The sequence below is a fragment of the Trichosurus vulpecula genome, chromosome 8 (genome assembly GCF_011100635.1).
Source record: "Trichosurus vulpecula isolate mTriVul1 chromosome 8, mTriVul1.pri, whole genome shotgun sequence".
Taxonomy (NCBI): Eukaryota; Metazoa; Chordata; class Mammalia; order Diprotodontia; family Phalangeridae; genus Trichosurus; species Trichosurus vulpecula.
In genome coordinates this window covers 266339750-266363073 of record NC_050580.1, presented here as the reverse complement: position 1 = coordinate 266363073, position 23324 = coordinate 266339750, and positions in this window count along the sequence as shown.

Below are 23324 nucleotides of genomic sequence, written 5' to 3'. Positions count from 1 at the left end.
TCCTGTTTACAAAGAACTAAGTAGTGATGGGCTTGACTAGGGAACCTCTGCAGGAAGTATTCTCTGTGATGCATGGTAAACATAGGAGAGACCAGGTAAATAAAAAGGATCCAGGAATGTGAGTCACGTGACTTTAAATACCTTCAGTTGAGGAGTGTTGTATGTTACCTAATGGACTGTGGAGAAATGAAAAATCATGTGCTGGGTCGCTTGCAGAACTCTCTTATGCTGCCAGTGTTGGGCCTATTCCTGTCTATTGGCTTTTGATATATTTTCCATTTAAGCAACATGTTTATCTATGGAGCCAAAGAGGGGCTTTTAGTCTCTTTAAGTCATGGCAGGGAAGGAGTGCCTGGGTAAAGGATCAAGTGTCTACGAACAAGGCAAGTGCGAAGCAGAAATCAGACGGATGCTCTGTCTAACACTAGGATCCCCAGGGGTGTGCCGGAGCCAGCTCATACTGGTGCATAACAGTTTGCTGTTAAATTTTCAGAGGAAGCATTTACACCTCAGAAATCCATCAGGGCTCGATTGATTATTTTGTCAATTATCTAAACTTAAGAAAGTGTTGCAGAAAATGGTAATAATACAGATGAAACTTTAAAGTGTGTCCTGCTTTTTAGAGCCATTTATTAATAATATTTATTAGCATACCCTATAGCAGCAGCCAAAGCTGGTAAGGAGCCCATAGTAAGCAGAGCAGAGACCAGTGGCCAAGGAACCTGCCATAGCTTGACCCATCAAGGCAAGACACAGCATCCTATGAAGAGCTGGGCCATCTGAGCAGGGGTGGGACTCATCTGTCATTCACACCATGTCCCAAATCAAACTTCATAAGGACCCTCCAAGGTGAAAAAAAAGACAAAGAAGGCTTATAGTTTCCATACCCCAACCCTAAAGCATGTCACAGTAGCCTGCTTTTGTATCACGTTCAGTACCTGAGGATACCCACCACTACACACACACACACACACACACACACACACACACACACACACACACATACACACACACACACACACACCCTATGTATACATATGGTTTTTACTTAATTTTCATTTAACAAAAATCTACTTTATCTCTTTCTCTCTCCCTTTTAAAAGAGAGAGAGAGAAACAAAACCCTTGTGACAAATATTCATAGACTAGTTCCTGAAATATTCACATCCAAAAAATATGCATCACAATCTGCACCCTGAGTGTGTCACTTCTTTGTCAGGAATTATGTGTGCCTCATCATGAGTCCTCTGAAATCATGCTTGAGGAGTGTGTTGGTCAGAGTTTTTAAATCTTTCAAAGCTGCTTGCCTTTGCAATGTTCTTATTGTATAAAGTTTATGTCATATTATATACAGTGTTCACCTGGTTCTTCTTCTCACTTCACTTTGTATCAGTTATAAAAGTCTTCCCAGGTTTCTAAGAAACATTCCCCTTAATCATTTCTGATGGCCAAATAGTATCCCATTACATTCACATATGAATAATTTGTGTAGCTACTCCCCAGTTGATGGGCATCCCCTCGGTTTCCAGTGCTTTGTCACTACAAAAAGAGCTGTTAGAAATATTTTTGTACAGATGGGTCCTTTTCCTATCTATTTGATCTCTCTGGATTATGGGCCTAGTAGTGGTATCCCTGGGTCAAAGGGGATTTGCAGCTTAGTGACCTTGGGGGCATAGTTGCCAACTGCTTTCCAGAATGGCTGGACCAGTTCACAGTTCTACCAACACTTGAATACTAATAAATAAATGGACATTAATGTGCCCACTTCCCCACAGTTCCTCCAACATTGACTGGATGACCACTGTAACATGAAAGGCAAATTGAGAGGTAAAGCTCACCAGTGGAAGTGGCAGGAAGAAACCAACTTAATGTAGAAATATTGCAGTGGTGCCAGTTTGTCCCAATAATGCACAGAACAGCCACTTATTTCTATTTCTGTGAATCGGGATGTCTGAATATGAGGGCAGTTCATGAGGAAGGTTTATGTTGGCAAGAAACCACATGTGCTTTCATTAGTGAAATACGCTGATTTCCCTAAAATTCAGCCGTAGCAGGGCTCTGTTCTCTCCTTCACCAAATGCCCTTCGGAAGCAGGATTTCTCTTTTTCCCCCAATTCTTTGAAGTTATCTATTTCACAAAGAACTGCTTAGGAGGCTAGTACTTATTTCCCACATCCTTCACTTGCCATTGAAACGGTACCCTCATCCCCCTAAATATGACTCCGTCATGTGGCTTAGGAAGTATCTTCTTTTATCATAAAGAGAGCCTTCCTGTTAAAACTCATAGCTAACATAGGCAGAGGCAACTTGGAGATGTTGAGAAATTTATGGAAATGTTGGGAACCTGCATTTGTACTAAAAGGTAGTATGGCTTGGCAGATACAGTTAGAAAGAATTAAGTTCAGGTCCTTCCTCTGATACATACTAGTTGTATGATTTCTTTTTTAGGGGGGTGGGGGGAGGCATTCAGGGTTAAGTGACTTGCCCAGGGTCACACAGCTAATAAGTATCTGAGGCTTGATTTGTACTCAGGTCCTCCTGGCTCCAGGGCTGGTGTTCTATCTGCACCACCTAGGTGTATGATTCTTAGCAAATCACTTAAATTCTTAGTGCCCCAGGTAACTAACTAAGATGATAAACAAGTTACCAATAAGTTGCCCATCTGCCTCAGTGGAGGGTGTTTCCATACTGGGAGTTCCCTATGTACATGAAGTTTCAGATCTGAACTGTTTTGGACTAAAGGTCCACTGTACAACTGTCCTAGGATTTATGGAAGAGAAGACTAGGATGTAACATATGGCCTCCACATTGTTTGATTAGGCCGCAGGGCACCAAATAAAACATATCCTATAATGAGTGCCTAAACCCCCAAGGACAAATTAGGAATTTTATATCTTTTTGATAAGACAAATCTATTTAGTCAATTTGGTTGGAAAACTTAGCTGCAATGTTCTTTTTTCCTGTGTTTGGCAAAACTCGGGACCCAAGGACACCACAATATACCTCCTAGCCTTAGAGGCTATAAGCCTTTTAGCCTCTGGAGAACAGCAGATTAATTCTAAGCCTTTTATCTTTCAATTCAGAACAAATAGAAGTGAGTGACAGTTTAATATTTCTGTTATTCAACAATAACAATAACACATTCTAATCATGTTTTTAGTTTTATGAAGCATTTTCTTCACAAGAGCCTTCTGAGGCTGAGAGCTGCAAAAATGGTTTTCCCCATTGTACATGTCCCAGTCATGACCAAGACAAGCATGGGGCTACATTTCCCAGGAGCTGAGGGCTTCTTGACCGATTAAGATTACATTGCCTTTAGAACTCAAAATCTTAGAAAAGTGCATGTTAAAAGTAAAACTGAATTAATTAATTATAAAAAAAAGATTACATTTCTGATGAGGTCATGTGCCTACATCACAGCTAAGAATTTGTATCCTGAGACTTCTGTGAAGAAGAAAATTTGACACAGGAATAGAAGAAAAAAATAATAATTTTATACTCTCCATTTTAGGTACAAGTCTGCCAGAAGCAAGTTGGTCAATTTAACATTATTCTAAATCCAAGCTTTTTCAGCCTAGAAGAAGGTGTCCAAATTGACACAGTTTCCCACAACCACCACCATGCCCTCAAACATGTCTCTGTCTACACCAAGACAATCTGAGGTAATATTTGTAGGAGTCTTGAAGGGGGATGGTGGAGGGGGAAAGAATCATTCTACACTAGAATACAGTTTGGGGTTAATATTCCCAAACAATGGTCACTAACAAAAGTTACTTAATCTTCAGCTAGAATGATAAAAATATCTTAGTTCTTTCTGAATGGAGAAGAGTGAGCCATAGTAACATTCCTTCAGAGGCTAGGGAAGGCCATAATCTCAGCTAGACAAAAGATATTTCTTTTTACCTTAGCCTTTGGCCTTGACCTCCTACACATTTTCCCGGGGGTGGCGGGGGGGGGGAATGTCTGGGAAAGGTTTTTACACTGGAGAAAATCTTGTGTCTTATTATTTTCAGTTGAACTAAAAAGGAAGTCTTTAATATGCTTCCCCAGAGGTCTCTGCCAAGGTTCTTTACCATGAAGAAGGAGACACAAGATGAACCAGCCGAATGAAGACGTTTGCAGCCCAGAGCAGTAGGCGGGTCGAGCCAGAACTTGGAGTGGCCAGACGGGATGAGCATTGCTCAGATGCAGCAGCAAGAACAATTTTCAAGTCGTCAAATCTCCTGCCTGATGTTCCCCATCTGAAGTGAAACTACAGCTGCAAAAGGTCATTACTTACACCTCCCCCTAGTCTTTTGGAGGAATCCAATTCCCAGACTCCTTTAGGAAGTAAGGGAACTAAACTCAAGGTCTCATGAGGCCAAAGGCGATAATGGTTGTAGAAGAACATTTAGCAAGCCTCGAAGCACTATTTAAATGTCAGTTATTCTTTATTACTAGCCTAGAGTCATCAGGCCTCCACTCCAGTGATGGCTTCATTCCCGAAATCTTCTACTACACTTCTGTTGAGCTCAGGCAATGCAGTAATACAGGAGTGTGTTGGCAAATGTTTAAAGAAGCATGATGGGAGTCCACTAGGTCTTCTCTATGCCTCCGCAGGCAATCAAAGAGCTTCCCTTCCCCAAATCGTTAGCAGACCAGAACCAGTCACTGAATGTCTATAGGCAGTCTATAGTCTCTCCAAGGTATTTCCTTTACCCATCAGTCATCAGCACACTCTGGGAAGGAGGCTCTCGGAAACCCTCCATGTGGAAAGATGGCAGCAAAGACTTTCTGACCCACGTTACAAACAGAAACGGAGACAGCACTAAACCTAAGCCAAATGCCATGTAACTGTGATGACCAATCTTGGCCTAGGAGAAGGCTTGAGGAAATATACCTCCTGAATTACATTAGAGGGGCAGGGAACTATGAGTGACTGATAAGTGAATGCCTTACTTGATTTTGCTTAACTCTTTCTCTATCTCCAGGCAAGGCTCGTTGGGTGGTAAAGGAGAAGCCGTACATCCAGAAATGACCATAATGCTCAAATAAAGGTTACCAATAAAATTTTAATTTTAATAAAATGAGAGGATTGTTCTAGATGGCCCTTAAGTACCCTTCAGTCAATAAGAATTTACTAACCACTTAGGACTTGCCTAGCACTTGTGCTAAGCACTATAGAATCCAAGAAAAAGCAAAGCCAGGCCTTGCCCTCAAGGAGATTACGTTTTTAAAGTAGGTACATGCAAGAGTAAATAGATGTAACTTCAGAGGGAAAGGCACTAACAGCTGGGAGACACAGCGAAGACCTCCAGAAGAAGGCAGGGATGAGTGTATCACAAGTAACTTTAGGGGGATCCCAAGAGGCACAGGTGAGAATGGAGAGTTCTAAGGATGGGCTACTGCCAGGGCAAGGTCTTGGAAATGGGAAATGGAATGCCATGTGGAATAGCAAAGAGGCAAACATGACTTGACCAGAGAGTGTGTGAAACAGAACCAATAGTAAGGGAACAAGTTGAAGAACTTTAAATGCCCAGTGGAAAACTTTCTATTTAATCCTAGGGGTAAAAGGTGACAGACCTCTGAAACACATTTTGGAAGCTATGTATTGGAGAGATTGGAGTAGGGAAAGAGTTGGGGCAGGGTGCCTTCCCTTTAAAAGACTATTGCAATAGTCCAAGTGAGAGGTGATGAAGACTTGAACCAGAGTGGTGGCTGTGTAAGTAGAGAGCAGGGGCCATATTGGGGTACCTAGGTGGCACAGTGGATGGAATGCTTCAAATCTTGCCTTAGATGCTTATAAGGTAGGTGACGCTGGGCAAGTCACTTAACCCTGTTTGCCTCAGTTTCTTCACCTGTAAAATGAGCTGGAGAAGGAAATGGCAAACCTCTCCAATATCTCTGCCAAGAAAACCTCAAATAGAGTCATGACACAACTCTGAACAACAACAACATTTTCTCAATTATATGTCTACTCTGTGATAACACTAACTTATTCGTACAGTGCCTTCAGATCTTCAAAGAGCTTTATCTCCATTATCTCCTTTGAGATAGACACTACAGGCGTTATCTCCATTTCACAGATGAGAAGTTAAGTGATTTGACCACCAGTCACCCAGCTGGTATGAGAGATGAGATACAAACCTAGGACTTTCTGCTCCAAGCCCAGGGGGTAAAATACCCCCTCCACTGAACTGCCTCTGTTCTTACCGCTTATCACCTCTTCCAGAAAAGACCAAAAAAAGGGCCCTAACTTGGAAAACCATACCAACGGGGTCCTGTTTAGAAAGATTCTGCTTTATTTTGGTTGTATTTTAGTCCCTCATCTGTGATTCAAGCTACTGAGACCAGAGCAGGAAGCATTAATATATTGAACTATCCTGTTGGTTGTATTGTCTGAGGACATTAAGATACTTATGATGCCTGGGAGGTGAGGACAAGATTATGAGGCTTTTGTAGGCTCCACCATCCCCTTTAATTTGGTGGGTCTACAACCCCCCTTTTCTTCCTTCCTCCACAGCCATCAAGTGAGCAGATCTTTCCTTTTTTCCCCTTTGTTAGGAGAGGAGGCTGATCTGTGAGCCATGTGAAGGACTGCCACCAGCTGACGTTTCGTGGGGTTTTAAGATTTACTAAACACCTTCTATACATTATTTCATCTGATCCTCACAACTGCCGTGTGAGGCAGGTGATATTCTTACCATTTTACGGATGAACAAATCCCAGAGTAGGAGACAAAAGTCGGGCTCCCTTTTCTATTATTATTACTTTTTAATTATCATTGTAGCAGTGCGTCTGAGAAGCATTGTTTATAGAAGGTGAACAGATTTGTGGCTGAATTGCTACAGGAGGGGAAGGGCGAGTATTCTTCTTCCCTCTGCTCTGGCCCTTACCTTTGGAACATGGGTGTCATCTATCTTGTGCAGCCCCTCCCTGACTCCTCCTACTGGGTATGACTTACTGTCTAGTCACAGGTCTTGGTTCTATCCCTCCACACCCAGAAGTCTCCATAAGCATTCCAGGAGTAGGATAATGGGTCAAGTGACCCACAGCAGCCGCAGGTATGATCAAGCAAAAGAAATCAACACATTGGCTTTTTTTTCCTAAGAAAATATCTATCTCATTCTGCATCTCTAGGCCATCAATTCTCTGCAGACATTGGAAACACGCTTTATGAGCAGTCTTCTGAAGGCACGATTGGTCACTGTTGACCAGAGTTCTAATTTTCCTTTACATTATTAGTCATAGTAGAAGTTGTTCTGGTTCCTCTAATTTCACTCTGGCAGTTTATACCAGTCTTCCCAGAGTTCTCTAAATCTATGGCATTCACGCTATCTTACAGCGCAATAATATTCCATTACATAGATATATCAGAACTTGTGCAGCCATTCTCCAGTTGATCGGCACCTACTTTGTTTCTGGTTGTTTGCTACAACAAAAAGTGCTGCTATAAGTATTGTTATAATATACTTCCTTACCCTGAGGTAATCTTTTTTAATTACAACAATATGTTTTCTCTCTCTTCCACCTTCTTTCCATTAAAAGACAAAGAGAAAGAAAAAAGAAAGAAAAGAAAAAGAAAGCTGTGTTCTTTGTCTAGCTTTCGTACTCAGATTGTAAGCCGGCCTTCCAGCCAATGGTGAGAAGGGTCAGAGGTGGGCGGAAATTCTCTTGTGTTAGGTATAATTATTGGTGCTTTGCCTCTTGTAAAGCTCCTCCTTTGCTGGTTCTGCTCTGTGCTAGCAGAGGACATCCTATTCTTGAGAATGGAATAAAATTTATTTCTGTTCCCACCCTGAGATGGCTCCTTATTAACTTTAATTGGTGAGGGTCTTTCATCCCACACGAAGCCCTTATAACAAATATACGTAGTCAAAACAAATTGGATGTGGCTGATGACGCAGAATTCTTTGTTGACATTTAATTTATTTTTTAATGAACAAAAATCTATTTTATCTGTCTCTCACCTCTCCCCCACATTAAAATAAAGGAACAAAAAGAAAGCCCTTGTAACAAATATACAAAGTAAAGCAAAACAAATTTGAAAGTTGGCCATGTCCAAAAAAATATACATCTAATTCTGTACCGTGAGTACATCATCTCTCTGTCAGGAATGGTAGGATTTGAACCCAGGTCTTCCTGACTCCAAATCCAGAGTTTTATCCATTATGACATGATGCTTGATTCCTCTGGAAATGAATGAGGCAACTTCCAATTGCGAGATTATGGATTGGGATAGAGTGCTGACCTTGGAATCAGGAAATATCTGGCTTCAACTCCTGCCTCAGGCAATTGTTGGCTGTGTGACCTCTGATGAGTCACTCAACCTCTCTGTGACTCCACAAAGTGAGGGTGGTGGACTTGATGGCCATTAAAGTCCTTCTAGCTCTGTGCAAGCCCTTGATCCATTGATGGGCTAACAGAGTTGGAAGTCACAGAAGAACTGAGGACGATGAATGGGGCTGTGTCTCACAACGCACTGTTATTTGTGGGTCATTGTATGGAAATCACCCTGGTATATTTTGTAGAGCTGGTAAATGGGAGCCTTTACTTAATAACACAATACAAATGATTTGTCTCAAAATTGGTTTGCTTTGCTGGCCAGCACCAGCACTTGTGTGGGAGCACACACACACACACACACACACACACACACACACACACACACCCTCCTCACCGCTTTGTGCCTGGGCACCATGGGGACTTCATCCTTACACCTGGGTAATGGGCTGGCACTCTGTTCTCTAGTTCTGCAGCTCTCCAGAGGAAAGCCATACTAATGCATGACAGACAGTGGTGACTGTGTACAGAAAACACATTCAGATCCAGGAGGGAACCAGCATATCGATTCTCATCCTAGACCGAAGTTTCAGGCAGAGAGGCAGCCGCGGCCGACCCTTCTTCCACAGACACAGTGGGTAAGGAGACATAGCTGCATGATAAGATATTAAGAAGCCAAACAGCAGCTTGTACAGCCAGATGAGACATCCTGGTGAGTCAGGACCCTGGTGCATGTGGGGTTAGGTCAGGCTCTGGGCCTCCTCGTAGCCCATCAGGCCTGTTCTTCCGGGTTTCTGTCCTTATAATCATCTGAGGAGTCTGCAGTGTATGTATCACAGCCTAAATCTTGTTTCTGACTGGAGTTGTTAGTTCAGGTAACAGGGAAAGCAGCAGGAGTCCCTCCCGATCTTTAGGTTTCACATTGCGGCCTTTATTATTTAAGTCAGGATATCCTGTTCTTGCTAAAGTATGCATGAGGTAGTCAGCATTATAATCACGCTAAGGAATCAGCTCTTTCCTCCTATAATTAGAAGGAGGAAGTTTACTAACCTAAATTACTAACCTAAATAGTCTCCCCCAGAGGGTGTCTCCCTTACTTCTTCAAGACATTCTCTGTAGCAGCAGGCTGCTTTTGAACAGGCTACACTCCCCTCCACACACACACACACACACACACACACACACACACACACACACACCCAGAGAGAGAGACACACACACACACACACACACACACACCCAGAGACACAGCACTATCCCTCTCAGTTTATAATTTGCTCTGTAAAATGCCTGCTTGTGGTTTCTGTTAGGGTCATACAACTTGGAAAGAGTTCCTTTTTCCACAAATAAATTCTTCCCATTGTCCTTGGGGTAAAATTGTTTTTGTATCTTGAGTTCTTAGAACAACATATGGCACATAGTAGGTACTTAATCATTGTTTATTGACTGACTGACTGACTGCTGTCTCATCCTGCTCCTAACAGAACGTAAGCTCCTTGTGGGCAGAGACTATTCTGCTTTTGTCTTTGGATCCCTAGGACTTAAGAGAGAATGTAAAAAGTGCCCTAGATTTGGAGACAGAGGACCCATTTCTGTCACTACCTCTGTGATCCTGGGCAAGTCAATCGTCTTCTGATCCTCCATTTCTTCATCTTACTAGGTCAGAGTTCTTAACTTGGGCTTCATAAACTTTTTTTTGAGGCAATTAAGGTTAGGTGACTTGCCCAGGGTCTCATAGCTAGTATCTGAGGCGGGATTTGAACTCAAGTCCATCTGACTCCAGGGCAAGTACTCTAAATACTGTACCACTTAGCTGTTATTTTTTTAAAAATTATAAAAACTATATTTTAATATAACTGACTTCCTTTGTATTCCTATGATTTTTATTTTATACATTTAAAACATTAGTCTTAGAAGAGGCTCATGGGCTTCCCCAGACTGTCAAAGGGATCTAGTATACACCAGAAAGGATAAGAACCCTAGACTAAACGGGCTTTAAGCTCCCTTCCAATGCTAAGTCTATGATCCTATGATTTCAATTGTGTAGAGAACTCTGTAAAAATTCCTTCCCTAATGTTGATTCAGCCTATAGGGAGTGATACAAGCTACTAGGTTTCAGAGACAGGTCTTAAACCCAAGTCTTCCTAACTCCAAGGCCAGCCCTCTCTTCTCTACCACAAACTGCATTGCAAATATTTGATAAATGCTTGGTGAAATGAATGAGTAAAAGGTCAGGAAGCCAACCAAGAGTTCAAAGTTAACCTCTTTGCTGCATCTGACCCTTCTTCCATAGACACAGTGAGTAAGGAGACGTAGACGCCTTTGGCTTGTCTCTTGTCTGTCTCATCCCTTCTTTCCCTTTCCTGCTTCTCCCAGCAGAGGCGTAACAGAGCTCCAAAATACATTACCATCCCAAAGTACAGCTATGCCTATTTCTATAGAGAGATTGTGTTTCCTTCAAATTAATCATATGGTATCGTAGAATGTTCAAACTACAAGGGACTGCAGAAACCATCTAGTTCAGCAGTCAGTCCAACAAATGGAGGGCAGTTCATTTTTCATCACCCCTCTCCCACCAATGTAATTACAAGCTGTTTATAAGGTATTAAACTATAAGCAATCATCTATACCCACATACCTTTGTGAAGTGTGAACAGCTTTCTCTAAACATATGGGAAGGGGCAATGCCATCGATTGAGGGAAGATAAGCATGATCCATCTTTAATAGATAATTTGTTAGTGCAGAGCGCTTCATAGAAAAGCTCATATTGGGGTGGGGTGGGAGAAGAATCTCTCCCTCCTCCCATTGAAAAGACTTGGCCAGGAAGAATCGCCCCAACTGGCAAGCAGTTCAAGAGCTATAAAAGGTCTGAGATAATTGAAAGAACACGCTGGAGATAGCTACAAATAAAGAACAGTCACCTGAAGGAAGAAGCGTTGTTGTTGTCGCTCGCCCTTCATTCTCAGAGAGGACCAATAATATCAGAAGGGCGATATCTTGACTTGCAAGTGAATTGGATTTAAGTGAGGCAGGGCTGTGCAAAGTCATCGGCCTCAAAAAAAAATAAAATAAAAAGTCATCGGCCTCACTCTCTCCTTCAGAGTCTTCAGAGTCCAGTGGCACGACATAGGTCAAGATGACTGGTGATGGTCCCAGAAGGAAGAAGCACATTTAAAAAGTAAGATCCCTGACAGCAAAGAAGAGGGAAAGCTGTGAACTCAAGAGAGAAAGCCCAAGCAACTGGGAGTTGAGCTGTGAAGAAGAGCATACCCTGGGTACCCAGTGGAGGGACATACCCGGTAGATATACTGTCCCCAGAGGAGATGCTTGAGGATTCTATGAAGAGAGGAAAGGATTTCTAGGCTTTGTAGTACCAGTACCTGGTACCAGAGTGCCAGGATTTGTCATTTATCTTTGTCACACACATATTCTACATGTGTGCCTCAGTACCATTCTATTCTAAGTCTGAACCCTCTCTTCTCATGGATTCTGAATGGATTTAAAGGGTAGTATAGGATTGTGGGAGGAAAATGTTCAATAATTACTTGAGGGCAAGAACTGTCTTTTGCCTCCTTTTGTATCCCCAACACTTAGCACAGTGCCTGTTGCTTAGTCGGCTCTTAAATGTTTATTGACTGACCAACTGCCATCGTAGTAAATGCTTTTGCTGAAAGCTAATTGTGTCTGCTAGCTCAAAGGTGTCAAACGAGGTGGCAGCAGTAGCAACACTCCTGACAGAGATGACAATTACATGTCAAAACTAAGTGAATATACAGGTGGCAGGGATACTTATGCATCAATTATTGGTCCCATTTCTATTTGAGCTTGACACCACTGTTTTAACTGATCATAGAAAGCAAACAGGTGGGGGCTCAGGAGCTATAGCTATAGTTTTAGTAGTGGGTACCCCCCAGAATTCTGGGGGCAGCAGCTGTACTCTGGGCATCCTACCTATGAGTTCAAATGCAACTTGGGAAAAGGAGGACTAGCCCAGAAATTTGGCAATAGATTGACTATATAGGGTAAATGAGGGTCAGGAGTTGAGGGTGACATTGAGGTTTCAGAACTGAGTGATTGGGAGAATCATGGTGCCCTTGACAGTAATAGAGAAGTTAGGAAGGGGAGAAGAGGTTAGAAAAAGATGATGAGTTCTGCTTTGAACATGTTGCATCTAAGATACCTGTAGGATATCCACTTCACCATGTCCGAAGGAAATTTGGTGATATGGGGCTAGAGCTCAGGAAAGACATTATGACTAGATGTCTATATTTGGGCAAAATCTACATAAAGATTATAACTGGCACCGTGGGAGAGGATGAGCTCTCCAAGGAAGTGAGAATAACAGGGTAGAGAGTTGGGAGACTGGTGCCTAATAGGTGAGACTGAGAAGGAACAGTCGGATAGGTAGGAGGAGAACCAGAAGAGAGCAATGTCATGAAAACCTATCAAGGAGAGAATACCAAGAAGGAGGATGTAATCAATTGTGTCAAATGGCATATGATGTACAAGGCACTGGGGAATACAAAAACAAAACTGTCTAAGGACACATTGTAACAGGGAAGACGAGATGCTGGTATCTCCTCTAACGAGTGCAGAACAGATACAAAGTGACCTTGAAGAGGACCACACCAGTTGCTGGGGGGACTAGGAAAGGTCTCAGACAGAAGGTGGCATTTGAGCTGCAACGTGAAGGAGACTAGGGTTTCCAGGCAGCCTCCCAAAAGAGCAAGCCCCTCTCTGAGCGCTCCCTTGGAGAGAGAAGCTACAGCAGGTGGAACTGAATGGGAACGGCAAGGGGAGCTCCAGGGCCACGCAAGAGAATTAGGAGAGGTACAACCATGAAGCAGAAAGGCATGGACATTTGTCAGAAGATTGAACTGTAGGAGTTATTTTGGTCAAAACACAACCCTTCCTCACCTCAGCCTATGTATCCAGGGAGTGTTGCCCACCCCACTACTGTGGGAGTCTGGGAAAGGGTACCTGTTTTATGTATAGAGATTAAAAATTATTCTCTTGCATGACTTCTCCCTTTGTTATTTATGTTTATATTCTGTCTCAGTTAAATGCCTTGCTATTTAACTTGTTATTTAATGGAGTACACTGAAGCTCAGTGAGGTAAACTAAAAGACTATCTCAAAGTCATACAGCAAATAATGAGCTAAAGAGAGACTAGAACCCAGGTCTCCCTGCTCCTAATCTTTCCGGCCACCAGTGAGCACCACAGATTCTACTGCCATTTATTTTCCATGTTTTAGTACATGATGCATTCAGGTGCTGGAACCATATAGCTCATGTCCTGGGCCAGATACAGGCACTGGTGAGCACCAACATTTGCTGTAATGATGATACAAGAAGAGGAAGACCCAGGACCACATGCTTTATTCTCCCTACCTGCACCATGCTTCAAATCCTTAACAAGTTTCTCCCCTGAACTCACTCTGACTACTTTCGCCTTATGTTCTTTCTTTCTAACCTACATATTTTCAGCCCCATTGCATTATGTGACTCTTTTTTATATCAGGGCAGAAGTAGTACTATTTATAATAGACAAAAGTTGGGGATATAAATGATATGGCCAACAATTTGGGAATAGCTGAGCCAATTATGTTATCTGAATGTAATGGAGGATTACTGATTTGTAAGGAATGACAAGTGGGAAGAATACAAAGAAATACAGGCCGACTTGTATGAAATGATGTCATGGAGAAAGAAGAACTGAGAGAACACCATGACTATAATTGTGTAAAAGAAGACATTAACCTACAGAAATAAAAATTTTAAAAACCTAAGGCCAAATACGAAGGCATCGTTTGTACTAACTTGTTACAGCTGAAGTCCTGTCTTCTTTTCAACCTGTTGTAACTACAGAAATATAAAGTTAATCATATTATCATTTGAGTATATTGCTTTACTTAATTATTTTCAGAGAATGTATTTTGTGGGTGGTTTGTCTTTGATTATAACTTTTCTTTATAAATTATAATTTTTGTATGAAAGCAAATTTAGCAATTCAGAATAAAATTCCAGGGTAAAAGCAGTGATGCAGTTAGCTCAATTCAAGATCCAGCATCTTAGGAATGTTCTCAGTGGATCTCCTCTGTAGCACCCAAGGGAGTCACCCCCTCACTATGCCCCAACCATGCTGCATTCCCCCTGCCATGGTGGCTCTTGATAGAGCTTCTGTGATTTCCTCCAGGTCAATCCCCTCTTCCCCACCATACCCATTTATAGTCATCTTCACTCATTGGTGACGACGGTGGGAGCAGCCCCAGTCCAGCCCTTCTTCTTTCTCTTCTTTCTCTTCTTGTTTGTGTTGTCACCATGGCCTCCTTTTCCTCTTTCTGCTCCTTCTGTCTCTCTTGTATTCCCTTTTCTATCACTGTCATCACAGACCCTGCAAGCAGAGCTGGTGAGACCTTGGCCACCATTGGGTCTGAATCGCCACCACTTTTCCTCAATGCTTCTCTTCTAGTCATGGATCTGCCTAGGATGTGTTCAGCTTTAGCTCCATTTGAGACAGCTTCCGCGATTAGTATGGCACAGTCCTGGACAGTAAACAGCACCAGACCAAGAGTAGTAACAGCATCCAGGACGTGTGGGTACTGGAGACCTTGGAGGCCTAGAGATTCCCCAGGGGCCTGGGTCCAGTTCTTGGTTTCTACCACGGGGACCCAACAACAGCAGCGATAATGAAGACACCGACAACAGGGGATAGAGTGTGGAGTGGTAGAAGGGGTGCTGGGTTTGCACAAAGGAGACCCGGATATGAATCCTGGCTGCTACACTTCCTAATTATGAGAGCACAGGCAAAACGCCCTCTTGGAGCCTCAGTTCCCCGTTCTATAAAAACGGGATGATAAAATGCGTACCTATATCTCACAGGGGTATTGTGAGAAAAAAGTATTTTGCAAATCTCTATAGAAACATGAGTAACCACAATAAATAGACTTTAATTATATATTGTGTGCAGACCATAAGGACCTGGTACCTGACGCTGTGACACTGTTAGGTAAAAAATAATAGCATTTACACAGCACCTACAAGGTTCCAGGCGCCCCTCTAAGTGTTTTACAAATATTATGTCATTTAATCTTCAAAACAACCTTGGAAGGTGGGTGCTATGATTATCCTCATTTTATGGTTGAAGGAAACGAGGCAGGCGGAAGTTAAACGATTTGCCCAGGGTCACACAGCTTTTAGCAAGTGCTCAAGGCTGGATTTGAACTCAGCTTGACTCTAGGCCCAGAATTCTAGCTACTGTACCACCCAGCTGCTTCAGGGCCTTCTAGTTCTAAACTCTATAAAGGGGCTTACTCAATACTCCAAGCGCACATTGGGAATAAGGATACAGCACCAACCACATCAGCAGTAGGGAAAGCAAGGAACAACAGGCACGTGATTCCTCTACCCCCTATGCCAGCCACCAAGTTCCATAACTTCAAAATACTGTACAGGAATAATGTAGCTGGCCTGGGGTTAGGAAGACCTGGCTTCAAATTCTACCTCTGACACATGCTAGTTAGGTGATTGTGGGAAAGGCACTGACCTTCTCAGTGCCTCAGGTGACTAGAAATCAAATAATGAACCAACCAACAAATATTAAGTGCCAACTGTGTGTCAGGCGCTGTGTGCCAGGTGCTGTGCCCTATGGGTTCTGGGGAGACAAATTTAAAAAAAGAAATAATTCCTACTCAAATGGATTTATATTCTGTTCATGGAGACAGTAATACATATAATATATATATATGCAGTATAAATATTAAGTTAATAAATACATATATGTGTGTGTGTGTGTGTGTGTGTGTGTGTGTGTGTGTACACACACACACACACACACACACACACAAGGTACTTTGGGAGAGAGGGCATTCACTCTTAGGGGATCCAGAAAGGCTTCCTGCAGAAGATGGTTCCTGAGCGGCATCCTAACAGAAGAGAAGGACGCTGTGAGGAAGAGGAAAGGCAAGAATACATTCTAGACATGAGGAATGTTCCGATGCTAAAGCAGAGAGACCAGAGATAGGGCACGGGGAGAAGAGAGAAGGCCAGTTTGGCTGGATTGCACATGGGAAAGGAAATAATTAATATCCAGTGAGGATGGTCAGGTTGTAAAGGACTTTAAGGTGGTGCAGCGAGTAGAGCACCAGCCCTGGAGTCAGGAGGACCTGAGTTCAAATCCTGCCTCAGACCCTTGACACACTTACTAGCTGTGTGACCTTGGACAAGTCATTTAACTCCAATTGCCCTGCCTTCCCCCCTCCCACCCCCACCCCACCCCCCCAAAAAGGAGAGGAAAAGTTAAACAGAGGAGTTTACATTTTAGCCTTAAGGCAAGTAGGCTGGGCAGCGGATAGTGTGCTGGGCCTGTCTGACCCTGGCAGAGTCATTTAACCTTCGTTTGCCTCCAATTTCCTCCCCCATAAAGTTAGAATAATAGCAGCACCTGTCTAGCTGGGTGTTGTGAGGACTAAATGAGATAATAGTTATAAAGTGCTTAATGCTTATTTTCTTCCCTTTCCCCTCCCCCACCTTCCTTTAATCTTAGAGGCAATAAATAGGAAGCCTTGGAGATGGTTGAGTAGGGGAGTCACATGGTCGGATCTGTACTTATGGAAAATTACATTGGCAGCAGTGTGTAGGACAGACTGTAGTGGGGAGAGACTGGAGGCAGAAAGATTAATTAGGAGGCTGTTGCAATAATCTAGGTAAGAGGTGACGAATTTAGGTGGCGGCTCTGTAAGTGGTGGGGAGTCAGATGGAAAAGATGCGGGGGGGGCGGGCAGCTAGGTGGCACAGTGAGTAGAGCACCAGCCCTGGAGTCAGCAGGACCTAGGTTCAAATCCAACCTCAGACACTTGACTCACTTACTGGCTGTGTGACCTTGTGCAAGTGACTTAACCCCAATTGCCCTACCTTCCCCCCTCCAAAAAAAAAAAGAAAAAGATGCAGAGGAATTGCCAGAAGGCACCTCTGCAGAGGAATCTTGCTGAAAGTTCCTTGGAACAATGAAATCACCAGTCTTGTCCAAACCCCACTCCCTCCCAAAGCCTATGGAAAGGTTTGGGAATTCATCGTTTCACAGAATCACGAAACTGAAAGGAAAATCAGAGGTCATTTAGTTCAACCGTGAACAGAAATTCTTTCTACAACATCCCTAATAAATGGTTCATTTGGCCCCCAGAATGGCTCCTACAAGGAGGGGGTACCTGCTGAAGGAGCCCATTCCAATCTGCTATACGGAACGCTCTCAGGCCACAATTCCATTCGCGGTGTTTCTGTAAGTCAGGAGACACCTGTACAAATTAGGAACACATTTTGACTTCATTCTGAAAGATCTGCACCTTTGGTGCCTAATGCCCTGGGTCATCTCTACACCTTAATGCACTGTATCTGGTTTCCACCCGCTGGAACTATTTAGCCTTAGTCCCCCACATCACTGATTCTGGCCTTCATCTCAGATGTATGGGACTCAGATGTCAGGCAGAAATGCTACACACCACCTGTGTCCCCCTCTTCATTCTGATCTCCAGGTTTCATTACAATCACCTTTGGAGCCTCCAATAGGAAGCAGGAATACAGTTACCTCGTTGTGTGCCCGACCCTTGCACATAACCAGCACAATTCCTAATGAGCACAGGCCAGCCAAACTTTTACCCATCCTCACTGGCCCCTGCCAGATAAGAGTGGAGAATGGCAGTGGAAGTGAAAGCTCAGTCTTACACAAAACATATATAATCTAGTCCAGGAGTGACTAATTTGGTGAAAGGGCCACACTTAAGGACCCAGATGGCCACATGTGACCTTGAGGCCAGAAGTTCCCCACCCCTATCTAGTCCCATCCACTCTTCTCATCTTCTCATGACCATATTTTTTTCATTTCTAACTTGCACTAATTATTCCTTTCAATCTCTCAAGTTTAAATCTCCTACTTCTCCTTATAATTTAAAATATTGTCACCTCCTTAACAAATAAATACATAATGAATGTTAAAAAATTCCACTCATAAAAATGTCATTTCATTTCAACAAACATTTATTAAACATCTACTATGCATAAGATACCATGCTAAGTACTGGGGTTACAAAAGCAAAAATGAAAAAGCGCTTGGCCTTAAGGAGATTACAGTCTGTTTTTGGGATATGATATGCACGATTACAAGCAAATATTAAAACATGGAAGGCTGAGTGAATGGTAGAATTAGTGACTTAGTAGAAATAATGATGTCAATGTCCTATTGACAGTTGGTAATGCTGGTAACTTCCAAATTGAGATGAGGGCTGGATAGAAAGGGTCATCTTCTTTGAGTGGATACTTGAAGTTTTAGAATGGAAAGGATTTTCAAGAGGGAGAGTACAGAGAGAAGAAAAGAGGGCCACGGGCAGAACTTTGGGAAACATCTGCTTTAAGGAATTAGGAAAAGGACAAAAATCCAGCAGAGTCGATAGAGATGGAGAAATTAAAGATATGAGAAGAAGCACCTAGGTGATGGAATGGGTACAGTGCTGGGTCTGGAGTCAGGAAAACTCATCTTTCTGAGTTCAAACGTGGCCTCAGATACCTTAACCCTGTTTGCCTCAGTTTCCTCATCTGTAAAATAAGCTGGAGAAGGAAATGGCAAGCCACTCCAGTATCTTTGTCAAGAAAGCCTTAAATGGGGCCATGAACAGTCAGACACGATCGAAACAACCCAACGTCAACAAGAGAAGAAAGGCCGTGATTGACCGATATCTCTGAAGACGAGGAGGAGAAAGGAACCGTGAAAGAAAAGTTGATTAACTTCGCCACACAGGATCACAGCGTCATGGATAAATCATCACCTCCATCCGCATTTTAAATATGAATAAACTGAGGCCAAGGGGGATCAAATGGCTTTGCCCAAGCTCACCCTCAAGTCTTCGTACTTCCAAGCCTGGCTCTCTATCCACTGTGCTTCATGGAAGTAAAGGAGGATGAGGACTAGAAGAATCTATTTTGTTTAGTGATTAAACAGTTACAGGTAGCTTTTGAGAGAATATTTGTCATCAAATGGTTGGGACTATTTTACAAGGTGAAGAATTCGGAAGCAAAATGATTAACAGTGAAGGTATTCCTATGATAAGGTCAACACACACATCTTTTAAGGTGGAGTTATCAAATAATAATTAAAAGAAATTATATATACATTAATCATTTATAACATCTTGGTTTTTGTTTGGTTGTCTTCACTTGATTTTTAGCTTATTTTTTTCTTGTGCTCTTTCTCATGTATTTGAATACCTTTACTTGACAAAAGAAGTTAAAATGTGACCCCTCCAAAATAAAACATCTTTAAGAAAAACATAAGGAGGAAATAATATTTTGGCTTTTTAGTTGACATATTGGCCTTTTATGAGGTTTTTTTTTTAGCATATATCACTTATTGCGAACTTGATAATCTCTAAATGAACTACAGATTTTCTGTAAGACTTTTATTGTTGTCTTTAACTACTTGTTTGTAGTCAATATGTACGTTGTTCTTTAGTTTCTGCTTTCTTTGCTCTTCAGCATTTTGAATAAGTTTTCCTGTTTCTTTGAATTTGTCATATCAATCATTCTTATCTTAAATAATATTGCATTGCGTTCATATTTCATCACTTCTACAGTTATTCTGCAACAACGGCTGCCTAAAAAACCCTTGCTTCCAGGTTTTTTGTTATTGCAAATAGTACTGCTAAGAATATTTTTTGTACAGATAGGTATTTTTCCCATTGTGAGAAACGTGGTTTTGGAGATCACTGGACTTCCTAGGCAGAGCCAAAGTCCTGAGGAAGAACCCTGTACAGACCACAGGACTCCCAGAGGAAGACCAAGTGGTAGCCATCCTTTAATCTGTGGGGATCACAGGGCCTCCTAGGGATCAGACCCTAAGGAGGACCCAAGTAATGGCCCCTTAGGATGGCAGTAAGTTCACAAGGCTCCCGAGACAGGGCTGGAAGTCCCAAGTGATGTCCCCTTAAGAAGGCCGTGCAGACCACAGGGTTTCCCAAGGGAATCCAGAGTAGTAGCCCTCTCAACACCGCAGTGGGGATCACAGGACACCCCGAGATAAGATCCAGGAGTAAGCCTGGCGAGCTTCTACTGCCTGTTGCTTCTCTTCACTTGACCTTAGGAAAATCCATATGATTTGCCCATTCACACCCAAAGAACTCAGGACCAGAGTGGGCAGAGAAAGGCATTCTATTACGCTCCCTGAGAGAGCAGGTATAGTGCTCACAGGAACACTCACACTGATACAGCTGCAGGAGCAGGGGTAACCATTCCCTCCACTTCTGCTAGAGTCATGGTTAGTTTACAATCTTTGTTTTTTTACATAGTTTTCCTAGGTTATACAGTTTATACAAATAGGATAATAAGGATACACAAGCAAAAGTGAAGTTAATTAGATTTTCCTTGTCTTAGTTTAGGATTAAACTATATTCTTTTACTTCCCCTACTTTCCCTCTTTAACATATGCAAATGATGCAAATCAGTAGGCCTGGATTCTTGACCAAGACCAGACCCTAGATAAGCTTGAACAGGTTCAAGTGGGTTTGGCCTCTCTAATTCTGAGACTGCCTTCTCAAAAAGTATGCACACGCTTACAAGCCTCTGACCTCTCACCTGACCGACCTTGAGGCCTGGTCTCTGCTAAAGCTGGGGTGGGGGAGGGCAGGGAAGCACACCTTTAGTTCTGTCGAAACAAAACTCCTCCTCCCATTTCTTACACCATCAATATCATCCTTGTGGTATAGTTCCAGTAGTGAGATCAGTGGGTATATATATTTTTGTATTTTTTTATTGTATAATGCCATATTGCTTTTTCAAAAAGTTTAGATAAATTCCTAATTCCACCAGCAGTGTAACAGCTATCTGGTTTTGTTTGTTTGTTTGTTTGTTTGTTTGTTTTTTGCCGCATCCACATCAGCATTATATTTTGTCATCTTTCATTTGATGGTGGTTGAGTGGACTCACAATTGCTTTAATTTGTATTTTTATTATTAAAGGTTTTGACCATTTTTTGGCCTAGATCTTGATTGTTTATTTCTTCTAAGAATTTCCTTTGGCCCCCACTCCTGGATCACTTCCTTCTTGTGAAGCTCAGTGAAGCTATGAGCTCTGTATGCCATGCAGGGTTACTCAAGACGTACATATCGTAGTAGAGAGCTCTGACAAAAGGTGATCCACTGGAGAGGAAAATGGCAAACCCTCCCGTGTCTTTGCCAAGAAAACCCCATGGACAGTAGTTACAGACTTTGGGAGAGTCTGGAGTGCTATGGTCTGCGGGATCACTAAGAAACTGGACAACAACGTTTAACTACTTGTCAACTGCAGACATACCCTTACTCTGATAAATTTGCATTGGTTCCATTCTATGTCAGACCTGGCCCGGAAGTTTCTGATGCAAGGATATTTCTCCTAGTTTGTTTCTAGATGTTCCTTTTTTCTGTGGTACAAGAAGCACTTGCTTTTATATAATTAGACTAACCTAATCTTTCTTTTATAATTTCCCATCACTGTCTGTCCCATCACAGTAAGCAATCCACTTCCTGCTAGAAAAGTGATAAACTCAAAATGGAGAATGACACATATACTTCAGGACGTGGCTAATGTGGGAATTTGTTTTACTTGACTATGCCTATGTGTTACAATGGTTGGTGTCTGGGGAAGGGGAGAAAATAAATGTTTGTTACTTATTACCTTTACCATAAAATACCTGCTATTCTGTCATTTATATCCCTTCAGAGTCTGGCTCTGACTGCTCTTTCCAGGTGATTTCAAGTTCCCTCTCCCTCTTCACCTCCCTGCCCCCCAGTCTACATTTCAGCCAAACTGGCCTACTTGATGCTCCTTGTACAGGATGTTTCCAAGACTTTGCACAGGTTGTCCCCCATGACTGTAATATACTCCATTTTCACCTCTTTTCATTCCTTCAAGACACAGTTCAAGCACAACTTCTACATGAGGTCTTTTGTGATTTCCCCATTATTAGAGTCTCCCACCATAATTATGTGTGTTATTTTGTATATTTTTTATTGTCTGGTACAAGGTGCTTAATAAATGCTAGTTGCTATGTCCAAAGGGCTGTAAAACTGTGCCTACCTTTTGACCCAGCAATACCACTACTAGGTCTGTGCCGCAAAGAGATCATAAAAACGGGAAAAGGACCCACATGTACAAAAATATTTATAGCAGTTCTTTTTGTGGTGGCCAAGAATTGGAAATTGAGGGGGTGCCTATCAATTACAGAATGACTGAACAAGTTATGCTAGTGAATGTGGTGAAATACTATTGTTCCATAAGAAATGATGAGCTGGTGGATTTCAGGAAACCTAGACAGACTCACATGAACTGATGAGCGGAGTGAGCAGAACCAGGAGAACACTGTACACAGTTAACAGCAATATTGTGCAATGACCAACTTTGATTGACTTAGCTCTCCTCAGCCATGCAGTGATCTGAGACAATTCCAAAAGACTCATGATAGAAAATGCCACCCACATGCAGAGAAAGAGCTCTGGAGTCTGAGTGCAGGTTGAAGCATACTATTTTCTCTTTCTTTCCTTCTTCCTTCCTTCCTTCCTTCCTTCCTTCCTTCCTTCCTTCCTTCCTTCCTTCCTTCCTTCCTTCCTTCCTCCTTCCTTCCTTCCTTCCTTCCTTCCCTCCTTCCTTCCTTCCTTCCTTCCTTTCTCTCTCTCTCTTTCTTCTTTTTTTCTTTCCCTTTTGTTCTGATTCTTCTTTCACAACATGACTAATGTAGAAATATGTTCAATATGATTACACATGCATAACCTGTATCAGATTGGATGACATCTTGGGGAGGGAGGAAAGGAGGGAAGGGGAAAAACTTAGAACTCAATATCTTATAAAGTAAATACTGAAAGCTAAAAATAAATTTAAAAACAAAAAAAAAGGTAGTAATCCATCCATACCAGCTCATCCTGTGCTACTCTTATCCATTTCCTCTAATAAACATGCCATAGGTTATCTTCCCAGAAAAAAAAATGCTAGTTGAATCCAATCACCTATAGACACTACAGTAAGAAAGCAATTAGTCATTCTGCCCT